The sequence below is a fragment of the Apium graveolens genome, chromosome 9, assembly GCF_009905375.1.
Source record: "Apium graveolens cultivar Ventura chromosome 9, ASM990537v1, whole genome shotgun sequence".
Classification (NCBI taxonomy): Eukaryota; Viridiplantae; Streptophyta; class Magnoliopsida; order Apiales; family Apiaceae; genus Apium; species Apium graveolens.
In genome coordinates this window covers 212,594,986-212,606,736 of record NC_133655.1, presented here as the reverse complement: position 1 = coordinate 212,606,736, position 11,751 = coordinate 212,594,986, and the positions used below count along the sequence as shown (strand labels likewise).

The 11,751-nt window shown below is 40.1% G+C and overlaps 1 non-coding gene across 1 annotated transcript; it reads right to left on the bottom strand.

Moving 5' to 3' along the window:
- Positions 1-2,410: 2,410 nt before the first annotated feature.
- On the bottom strand, positions 2,411-2,517 carry LOC141688690 (small nucleolar RNA R71). Its single transcript, XR_012562123.1, has one exon. It is a non-coding gene; the product is annotated as a small nucleolar RNA R71 (small nucleolar RNA).
- Positions 2,518-11,751: the final 9,234 nt, after the last annotated feature.

The window sequence follows — 11,751 nt, the reverse complement described above, 5'->3', positions numbered from 1 at the left end:
GATATCAATGGATGATGATATTAATGGATAATGATATCAATGGATGATGATGTCAATGGATGACAAAATCAGGATTTGTCACATCAGTTGATCTTCGATAAGGAAAAGGAAACAGGAACTCAAGGCGGTGAAGGACTTTATCTTAGAAGCATTGTATTAGGTTTCCTTATTGTTAATAGAATATGATTCATTATACATTGTGTAGTTGTGCTCTATATAAAGCACCGATTAGGTTCATGCTATAAGCATTGCGAATATTATTATATCTTTCTTATAACCTAGCAGCTCTCTATTAAGTGGCATTTATGACACTTATTTATGCTCTAATTAACTTTGAGTTGGTGTATTTGTACTCAAGTTATTTATGTTTTAACGTGCTTTAAAGTATTTTTGCATTTCAGGCTTTACTTCGAGAATCAGGTGAATTAACATTATTTTGATGCTAATATGGTATTTAGGATATGCTGGAATAAAAGCTTGAAAGACTGGCTCGAAGCTACAAGGAATAAAGAAGAAGAAAAAAAGAAGTTTTGGCAGAAGGCAGGTGCGCCCGCGCAGGTGTTGCGCGCGGCCGGGCCGGGAGAACAGGAAGTCAGCGCGCCCGCGCGCAGCGCGCGGTCGCGCACAGCGCGCGGTCGCGCTGGGTCGGGATATTAAAATTTTGATTCAACTACAGTTCGATTTGCTGGACTCCTGGGATGCATGGACTGCTATATAAACATAACTTAGGTCATTTTTCAGAGACATCAAGCAAGGAGAAGACGACAAGAGACCTTTTGGGCATAATTCAATAAGGCGAAGACGATCTAGTTTATTCTTGTAAATCTTTGTTTTAAGTTCTAATTTGGATGTTTGTTTCTTATTTTGCTGAACCTTTACTCTTGTTTGTACTTTGGTTTATTTATTCGTATAAAGACTACGTTTGCTATATCATGTTTTCATTGGAACCCACGTTGGCGATGAGTTTGATTATGGGTTAATCGATATCATGGGGTTCTAACAGATTTATTTATGGATTTCTTTAGTTAAATTATTTCGATGCCTTAGTGTGTGGTGATTGTATGATATCCTAGTATTGGTTGTGCGTATTCGTCTTGTGAGCGTCGCGAACTTATAAGATAGTGTGTTAATTCTTAATGAAGCGAAAGTGAATTTAAGGATCTAGAACTTGCCATGCTAGGTTCATGTATTGTTATGCATGATTCGTAGGTAATTTTAACCATCTTACTTGCCCTATATAATCAAGATAGATAACTTGTGCTTAAACCATTATGTTGTCAAATTCTATAGACATATAGGGTCTCAATATAATTGGTGCCTATTTAGCTTCTATCTCTTCTGTGGATGTTTGGTAGAATGGTACTCGTGCAACGAAAGTTGGCGTTTATCAGTTTTGTGTTGTCTGATTAGTGTAATCAACATTGCATGCTAAGGTTAAGAACAATAAGGCTATTGAATGAAGTACTTAATGAAGTTAGAATCCCATGTTTGTCATATATATATATATTAACTCAGTCTATCTTATTCTCGTAGTTTCAATAATTAGTTTAATTCTTAGTTATAAACAACCTCACTTTGTTATCGTCTTAGCATTGAATAATAACCATACATTGTTGCTTAAGTGCATGAATTAATTAGTTAACCAATACAGTCTCTGTGGGATCAAATCTGATTTATATCTTATACTACTTACGAACGCGTATACTTGCGTGTAATATTAGCGCGTATTTAGCGACTAACAAGTTTTTGGCGCCGCTGCAGGGGACTGCAGTGTTAAATATTAGTTTATGTGCTTTCCATCAGTGGTCGTTAAAGTTCATTGACTCAGACATTGTTACTTATTTGTTTCCTTGTTTTAATTCAGGTGATCTAGCGAGGGTGTATGCATACGCATTCGCGTACTTGTTAGAGAATACTAGATAAAGCTGAGGAATAACTTGTGGTAGTTTGTAGGGAAGTTTTTGAGGAAGAAAAGAAGGTAGAAGAAGAAGAGAATGTTGAAGAGCCAATTGTAGTAGCTATGGGTGATCAAGTAGAAAATCTGAAGGCTTTGATGGACTATTCTAAGCCTAAGATTAATGACATTTAGTCTAGCATCATTAGACCAGCCATCAGGGCTAACACTTTTGAGATCAAGTCAAGCACGATCCAGATGATACAGAACTCAGTTCAGTTTGGGGGTTCTCCTACCGAAGACCCCAACATGCACATCAGGGATTTCATCGAGATCTGCGATACTTTCAAGTTCAATGATGTGACTGAAGATGATATCAAGCTACAACTCTTCCCATTCTCTCTGAGGGACAAAGCTAAGTGCTGGTTACATTCTCTACCAGCAGGGTCTATCACCACTTGGGAAGATCTTGCTTAAAAGTTTCTCACTAAATTCTTCCCCATGGAGAAAACTGCAGCAATCAGGAATGCTCTTACCCAGTCCGCGCAGCAAACTGGAGAATCTCTGTGTGAGGCTTGAGATCGATATAAGGAGATGTTAAGGAAGTGCCCACACCATGGCATTCCTAATTGGATGATTATTAACTGTTTGTACAATGGATTGGGTGCTACTTCTAGACCCATGCTTGATACAGCATCAGGAGGAGCCTTGTGGGCTAAGAGCTATGATGAAGCTTATGAACTTATTGAACTGATGACTGCTAATGAGTACCAGAATCCTTCCCAGAGACTGACTCAGGGAAAAGTATCAGGAATTCTGGAGTTGGACGCAGCAACTGCTATAGCTGCCCAACTTAAGGCTTTGATAATGAAGGTGGACACTTTGGCTTATTATAGAGTTAATCAAATCACTAGTGTCTGTGAGCTTTGTGTTGGTTCCCATGAGACTGTTCAGTGCACAATTTCTAGTGAATCAGCTCAGTTCGTGAGCAACTTTCAGCAATCGCAGCAACCTGTGTCAGCCACCTATCATCCTAACAACCATAATCATCCTAATTTCAGTTGGAGCAATGCTCAGAATGCGGTTCAACAGCCTTATCAGCAGTATCCAACAAAGGAGTACAACCCCCTGGTTTTCAGCAACCGCAGTATGCACCAAAACAACAACTCCAGCTACAACAAGCTAATGAAAAATCTAAATTAGAGGAGTTGAAGCTCATGTGCAAGAGTCAAGCTGTTTCCATCAAGACCTTAGAAAATCAGATTGGGCAAATTGCCAATGCCTTGATAAATCGTCAACCTGGTACATTGCTTAGTGACACTGAAGTGCCAGGAAAGAAGGAAGCTAAGGAGCAGGTAAAGGCAATCAGTTTGAGGTCTGGGAAGGTTGCGAATCCTGAACAAACTCAAGAGTTGACTGAAGAAGCTGGGGCTGAGAAAGAAGTAAAGTAGCAGGATGAAGAAGTGGAACCAAGGAAGACTACTATTGAGCACACTCCGCCTGAGGGTAATACAAGGGAGAAATAGATCTATCCTCCACCGCCTTTTCCTAAGCGGCTGCAGAAAAAAAGCTGGACAAGCAGTTTGAGAAGTTCATGGAGGTGTTCAAGAAACTTCATATCAACATACCTTTCGCTGAGGCTCTCGAGCAGATGCCTATTATGCAAAGTTTATGAAAGGTATTCTATCGCGAAAGGTAAAGCTAGATGATTTAGAGACTGTCGCTCTCACGGAGGAATGCAGTGCTTTGCTGCAACAGAAGTTGCCTCCAAAGCTTAAAGATCCAGGAAGCTTCACTATTCCATGTACTATTGGAAAAGTGTCTTTTGACAGATGCTTATGTGATTTGGGAGCTAGCATCAATCTGATGCCTTTGTCAATCTTCAAGCAGTTGGATCTACTTGATCCTAAACTGACTTATATGACCTTGCAGTTGGCCGACTGTTCTATTACATATCCGAGAGGTATTGTGGAGGATGTCTTGCTCAAGGTGGATAAACTCAACTTCCCTGCCGATTTCGTCATTCTTGATTTCGAGGAGGATAAGAAGATTCCCATAATTTTGGGAAGGCTTTTCTTGGCAACTGGCCGAACCTTGATCTATGTGCATAAGGGTAAGCTTACAATGCGAGTGCTGGATCAGGATGTTACCTTTAATGTGTTCAATGCTATGAAATTTCCTACTGATAATGAGGAGTGCTTAAAAGTGGAGTTGGTCGATTCGGTGGTCACATCAGAACTTGATCAATTTCTAAGGTCTGATGCCTTAGAAAAAGACTTATTGGGGAATTCAGATAGTGAAGATGACGAAGGTGAAGAACAATTGCAATATTTGAATGCTTCTCCCTGGAAAAGGAAGATTGATGTGCCTTTTGAATCTCTTGGAATGGAAGAATTGAAAAAAGCTCCTAAACGCCTCAAGCCTTCTATTGAGGAAACCCCCTCTCTTGAGCTTAAGCCTTTAACTGAAATTTGAGGTATGCTTTTTTAGGTGATGTATCTACTCTGCCTATTATTATTGCATCTGACCTTTCAGGTAGCGGCGAGGAAAAGCTTTTGAGAATTCTGAGAGAGTTCAAATCGGCAATTGGATGGACTATAGCAGATATCAAGGGAATCAACCCTTCTTACTGCATGCATAAAATTATTCTAGAAGAAGGTAGCAAGCCTACAGTCTAGCAGCAAAGAATACTTAATCCAATCATGAAGGAAGTAGTGAAGAAGGAAATTCTAAAGTGGCTAGATATAGGGATCATCTATCCTATCTCTGACAGTTCATGGGTAAGCCCGGTTCAATGTGTGCTAAAGAAAGGTGGAATTACTGTGATAGCAAATGAGAAGAATGAGCTTATACCTACACTGACAATCACGGGGTGGAGAGCCTGCATGGACTATAGGAAGCTGAACAAAGCCACTAGGAAGGACCACTTTCCATTGCCCTTTATTGATCAGATATTTGACATGTTAGCTGGTCATGAGTATTATTGTCTTCTGGATGGCTATTCGGGTTACAATCAGATTTGTATCGCCCCAGAAGATCAGGAGAAGATTACCTTCACTTGTCCATTTGGTACTTTCGCCTTTAGACGAGTTTCTTTTGGTCTGTGTGATGCACCAGCCACACTTCAGAGATGTATGATGGCCATCTTTTCTGACATGATTGGCCATAATGTGGAGGTGTTCACGGACGACTTCTCAGTCTTTGGTGATTCTTTTGATGAATGCTTACAAACTCTGGGACGTGTTCTCAAGAGGTGCGTTGAGACCAATCTGGTTCTCAATTGGGAGAAATGTCACTTTATGGTGCGTCAAGGCATAATTCCCGGGCACAAGGTTTCTAGTAAAGGTCTCGAGGTGGACAAGGCCAAGGTGGGGGTCATTGAGAATCTTCCTCCACCTATTTCTGTTAAGGGAATTCACAGTTTTCTTCGTCATGTGGGTTTCTACAGGCGTTTCATTAAAGATTTCTTTAAAATTTCAAAGCCTTTGTGCAGTCTGTTAGAGAAAGATGTTCCCTTTAAATTTGATAACGAGTGCCTCACAGCTTTTAAGACATTGAAGAAGAGTTTAATCACGGCACCTGTCATAACCGTATTTGATTGGAATGAGCCTTTGGAGATGATGTGCGATGCAAGTGATTATACAGTTGGAGCAGTTCTTGGGTAGAGGAAGAACAACATATTTCATGTAGTCTACTATACTAGTAAGACCCTCAACCGTGTTCAACTGAATTATACTACTATGGAGAAAGAACTTTTGGATATTGTCTACAGTTTTGAGAAATTTCGATCTTATCTACTTAGGACTAAGGTGACAGTTTTTACTGATCATGCTGCAATTCGATATCTTGTCTCAAAGAAGGACTTGAAGCCTAGATTGATTCGATGGCTTCTTTTGCTCCAAGAATTTGAACTAGAGATTAAGGATAAAAAAGGAACTTAAAATCAAGTTGCTGATCATCTCTCGCGTTTAGGGAATCCTATTGCTACTTCATTGGATTATACCTTGATAAATGAGTCTTTTCCCGACGAGCAGCTGTTTGGAGTGCAAGAAGAAGATCCGTGGTTTGCAGACATTGTGAACTACCTTATGAGTAACATCATGCCTCCCGACTTATCTTATGCTCAAATGAAGAAGTTTCTTCATGAAATGAAATGGTATATGTGGGATGAGCCATTTCTTTTTCACCAAGGAGCTGACCAAATCATCAGGAGATGTATTCCTTACAGCAAAATAGGGGGGATCTTGCGAGATTGCCACTCAACAACTATGGAGGATATTATGGTGGAGAAAAGATAGCAGCTCGTCTTCTTCAAGCAGGTTTCTTTTGGCCAACATTGTTTAAAGATGCTCATCAGTTTGTTTTGAACTGTGATCGATGTCAACGGGTGGGTAATATGTCTAAGAAGGATGAGATGCCTCTTAATGTGCTTCTCGAGGTTGAGGTCTTCGATGTTTGGGGAATTGACTTCATGGGGCCATTTGTCTCGTCTTGTAATAATCAATATATCCTGTTGGCGGTTGATTACATGTCAAAATGGGTTGAAGTTAAGGCGTTGCCAACGAACAATGCAAAAGTGGTGCTTAATTTTCTTTATAAGCAGATATTCACAAGGTTTTGGACTCCAAGAGTCATAATCACTGATGAGGGGTCGCATTTTTGTAACCGCAAGTTCACTGCCATGATGAAAAGGTATAATATGAATCATCGCATTTCTATGGCTTATCATCCTCAGATAAATGGTCAAGCTGAGGTATCTAACAGGGAGATCAAGTGCATTTTTGAAGAAAGTGGTATGTCCATCAAGGAAGGATTGGTCTTTGAAGCTTGATGAAGCTGTTTGGGCATATTGAACAGCATATAAGACTCCATTGGGAATGACGCCATTTCAGTTAGTTTATGGTAAGGGGTGTTATTTGCCTGTGGAGCTCGAGCATAAAGCTTATTAGGCTTTGAAGAAATTAAATCTGGATTTAGATACGGCTGAAAATAAGAGGATGCTTCAATTGAATGAACTTGACGAGTTTCAACTTCAAGCTTATGAGAACAACAAGATGTATAAGGAGAAAATCAAGAGGTGGCACGATCGGGGTCTAGTGCTCAAGAAGTTTGTGCGAAGGAAACAAGTTCTTTTATTCAACTCTCATCTCCGTCTTTTTCCTGGAAAGCTGAAGTCAAAATGGTCAGGGCCCTTCATAATCAAAACTGTGTTTCCACATGGAGCTGTGGAAATTTTTGAGAATGATCCGGGCCAGGCATTCAAGGTAAATGGTCAAAGATTGAAGCATTATTATGGTGATACGGCAAACTGGAGGTGGTTAGTGTCATTTTATTGTCCACTTGATCTCGAGATTCTATGTCGAGCTAGCGACGTAAAAGAAGCGCTTCTTGGGAGGCAACCCAAGTATGTTGTACATTAGTAGGTAGAGGAAGCAAGTAGAAAGGAGAAAAACACAAAAAAATCAGAAAAAGGAAAAAATTCAGGGCCAAGTACAGAAGTTGGGCACGCCCGCGCTGGCCAAGCACGCGGACACGCCATTTTTCCAGAAATCAAGCGCGCCCGCGCTGTCCTAGCGCGTGGCCGCGCTGGTCTCCAGAGTTAGAACGCGCCCGCGCTATCCTAGCGTGCGCCCGCACTGGGTCCCCATTCAGAAAAAAAATAAAACAATAGTTTTATTAGAGAAAATCTGGATTTTAAGTCCAAAATCAATTCAAACCCGATTTTTACTCTTCCATATCCCATAATTCCCACTTCTAATCAATTCCATTATTCCCACGATTCCCATAATCAATTCCCACTTCTATTCCTTATCAAATTCACACCCCTCCACCTATAAATACATACACTTGCATACAACTTCTCCACCAATCCACAAACTCTCAAACACAAATTCTCTCTAAACACTTAAGCTTTTATTCTTTCTTTTTCAATCCCAATGACACCCAAAAGACAGAGAACTCAAGTTGGAAGCAACGCCACCGATTCTTCTACTACGAGTGGTGTGGGGCCCAGATTCTCTACTCCTGAGGCTGAGGAGGAGTATACGAGGCTTCTTTCAAAGCCTATTGCTAAGGAGAAAGGATTTCTTCCATCAGGGAACGATGATAAGCTGTTAGAGATGATTTTGGAGATGGGCTGGGTTCCTTTTTGTGAGGCTCCCCCTACTGTGCCCATGAGTGCTGTGCGGGAGTTCTAAGCCAACGCTAAGGCGGAGAAGAATGGTTTCACGGTGGTGAGAGGGAGGACTGTTGAGTACAGTGCCGAGGCTATCAGGACAGTGATTGAGCAGCCTGCGAGGAAGGTGGGCCAGGACACTTGGAACGATAAGACTCCTGAGGACTTCGATTTGGATCTCATCGTTGCTACTCTCTGTGTGCCTGAGACCCATTGGAAGTTCAAGAGGGGCACTACTGATTACTCCACGTTCCCTGCTTCATGCATGAACAGGTATGCACGGGCTTGGAACTCGTTTATTTATGCTAACATCATGCCATCTTCGCATGTGCATGAGATTACGGTGGAGCGTGCTCGTCTGCTTTGGGGTATTCTACAGGGTGATTACATTGATTTGAGGATGGTGATATATCAGGGGATCCTGAGGTTTTTGAGGGGAGGTACTACTGGGGCTATTCCTTATCCGTCCATTGTGACGAAGTTGTGCGTGGCAGTTGGTGTTTATTGGCCCGCACATGAGTAGCTTCAGATTCCCAGTGCTCCTATTGACAGTTCTACACTACACAACATGGTTGAGTGGTATAGAGGGAAGCCCAATCCTAAGGGGCTTGGTTACTCATATGATCATTTTCCAGGTGATGTGCCTATGGAAGCAGCTATAACAGGAGGTTCTCAGCATGCACGTAGAGCAGCTTGGAGAGCTCAGTATGGAGAGGAGGCTGGACCATCAGGATCACAGCAGCAACATGAGGCAGCAGGAGCAGAGATGGGAGATGGTTTGAGTTCGACGCAGTATAGGCGTCTTGCGAGGAGGATGCATGCGATGCACGACATCCACAGTCATTTTGCACGCGATCTCACCCAGGCACTTGGGACTGCATTTAGAGCCACCGGAGTTGACATTCAGTGGCCAGTTTTTGGTGAGGATTCCGTGTATCCACCTCCGGACACACCTGAAACTCCACCCCTTGAGGGTGCGGATTCTGATTCACAGTAGGTATGCCTGATTCCTTACCATTACCTTCACTGAGGACAGTGAATAGTTTAAGTTTTGGGGTAGTAGTTGAAGGAATATAATTTGTGTGAGTCTCATATAGTTTGCATGTTCATGATAGTTTTATTTCATATAGTTGCATATATTTTTCCATGTAGTTTTTTTTTAATTTGGTAGTGTAGTTTCATGCATTTGCATTATATCATGATTCCCTTAGATAATTTTTCCGATTAATTGGTGATATTGATGCTAGTGTAGTGATGTTGTATTTAGTGATGTTGAGTCTTATTGGATTGATTTGCATGCTAGAGTCACTTGTATTTCACTAAGTCATATAGGTTGCTAGAGTGCTAGATCATAGTCATGATTTTTAGATTGTCGAGGTTTAATTGCTTGTTTATATTTAGAATCTAGGATATTCTCTTAATAATAAAAGACATGGATATTTAAAAATTAGAGAAATTATATTTCATTGCTAGTTGTGTGGCTAGGTGTCAAATGGCTAGTAGACGGCTCATATTTTTATGAGTAGTCTAGGGTTGAATGAGATGGAGCGAAACACTCTCATTCAGAAATTGTTTAAAAAGAAAAGAGAAAAAAAATGAAGAAAAAAAGAATAAGGGTTATGTATAATTGATCACGAGTGGGCTCTTTAGTACTCGAGTTATTAAGTTCTTAGGGGACTTTGTGCCTAGTGACCTAAGGCTTCTATAGTCTGGGATCCGCTAACCTAACGCTCGCTACATGGGTGCTATTGTATAAGTCTTTTGTGGACCTCACTCATTGCACGATCAAATAAACATATATGTGTTATTTTTTTATGAATAAAAGCATGAATCCATGTTAACTCCGATATAAGAATTGAAGTCTTATAAGTTATTTTGAGTCTAGCTTTTATTCTATTTATAAATTTGTGATTGTTTTGATAAGTAGTGAGTTATGATTGTCGATCTAGTTGCGATAGTATATCTGTAAGCATTTGCACACACGCACATCTCTGGTGTGTAGATTAATTTTGTGATATTTGATGGATCTTTATGCAAATAATTGCATTTGCTGAGGTGTTGCTGGTTGATTGGTTTAGTTATTCTTTGGGGATCGATGCATTCATATTAGTTGCATTCATGCATTTTTATTTCTTGTTCTTTGAGTCTATTGATGCTTGAGGACAAGCATCGATTCAAGTTTAGGGGTGTGTTAAGTGGCATTTATGACACTTATTTATGCTCTAATAAGCTTTGAGTTGGTGTATTTGTACTCAAGTTATTTGTGTTTTAACATGTTTTCAAGTATTTTTGCATTTCAGGCTTTACTTCAGAAATCAGGTGAATTAGCATTGTTTTGATGCTAATATGGTATTTAGGATGTGCTGGAATAAAAGCTTGAAAGACTGGCTCGAAGCTGCAAGGAATAAAGAAGAAGAAAAAAAAGATTTTTTTGCAGAAGGCAGGCGCGCCCGCGCTGGTGTTGCGCGCGGCCGCGCCGGGAGAACAGGAAGTCAGCGCGCCCGTGCTGGTGAAGCGCGCGGTCGTGCTGGGTCGGGATATTAAAATCCTGATTCAACTACAGTTCGATTTGCTGGACTCCTGGGATGCATGGACTGCTATATAAACATAACTTAGGTCATTTTTCAGAGACATCAAGCAAGGAGAAGACGACAAGAGACCTTTTGGGCACAATTCAACAAGGCGAAGATGATCTAGTTTATTCTTGTGAATCTTTGTTTTAAGTTGTAATTTGGATGCTTGTTTCTTGTTTTGCTGAACTTTTACTCTTGTTTGTACTTTGGTTTATTTATTCGTATAAAGAATACGTTTGCTATATCATGTTTTCATTGGAACCCAAGTTGGCGATGAGTTCGATTATGGGCTAATCGTTATCGTGGGGTTCTAACGGATTTATTTATGGATTTCTTTAGTTAAATTTTTTTATGCCTTAGTGTGTGGTGATTGTATGATATCCTAGTATTGGTTGTGCGCATTCGTCTTGTGAGCGTCGCGAACTTATAAGATAGTGTGTTAATTCTTAATGAAGCGAAAGTGAATTTAAGGATTTAGAACTTGCCATGCTAGCATAGGTTTATGTATTGTTATGCATGATTCGTAGGTAATTTTAACCATCTTACTTGCCCTATGTAATCAAGATAGATAACTTGTGCTTAAACCTTTATGATGTCAAATTCTATAGACATATAGGGTCTCAATATAATTGGTGCCTATTCAACTTCTATCTCTTTTGTGGATGTCTGGTAGAATGGTACTCGTGCAACGAAAGTTGGCGTTTATCAGTTTCGTGTTGTCTGATTAGTGTAATCACCATTGCATGCTAAGGTTAAGAACAATAAGGCTATTGAATGAAGTATTTAATGAAGTTAGAATCCCATGTTTGTCATATATATTAACTTAGTCTATCTTATTCTCGTAGTTTTAATAATTAGTTTAATTCTTAGTTATAAACAACCTCACTTTGTTATTGTCTTAACATTGAATAATAATCATACATTGTTGCTTAAGTGCATGAATTGATTAGTTAACCAATACAGTCTCTGTGGGATCGAATCTGATTTATATCTTATACTACTTGCGAACGCGTATACTTGCGTGTAGTATTAGGGCGTGTTTAGCGACTAACACTCTCAAGGATATTTGTTCATCCTTCCGAGAGAGTACGTTTGTAATCAGTTTTTAT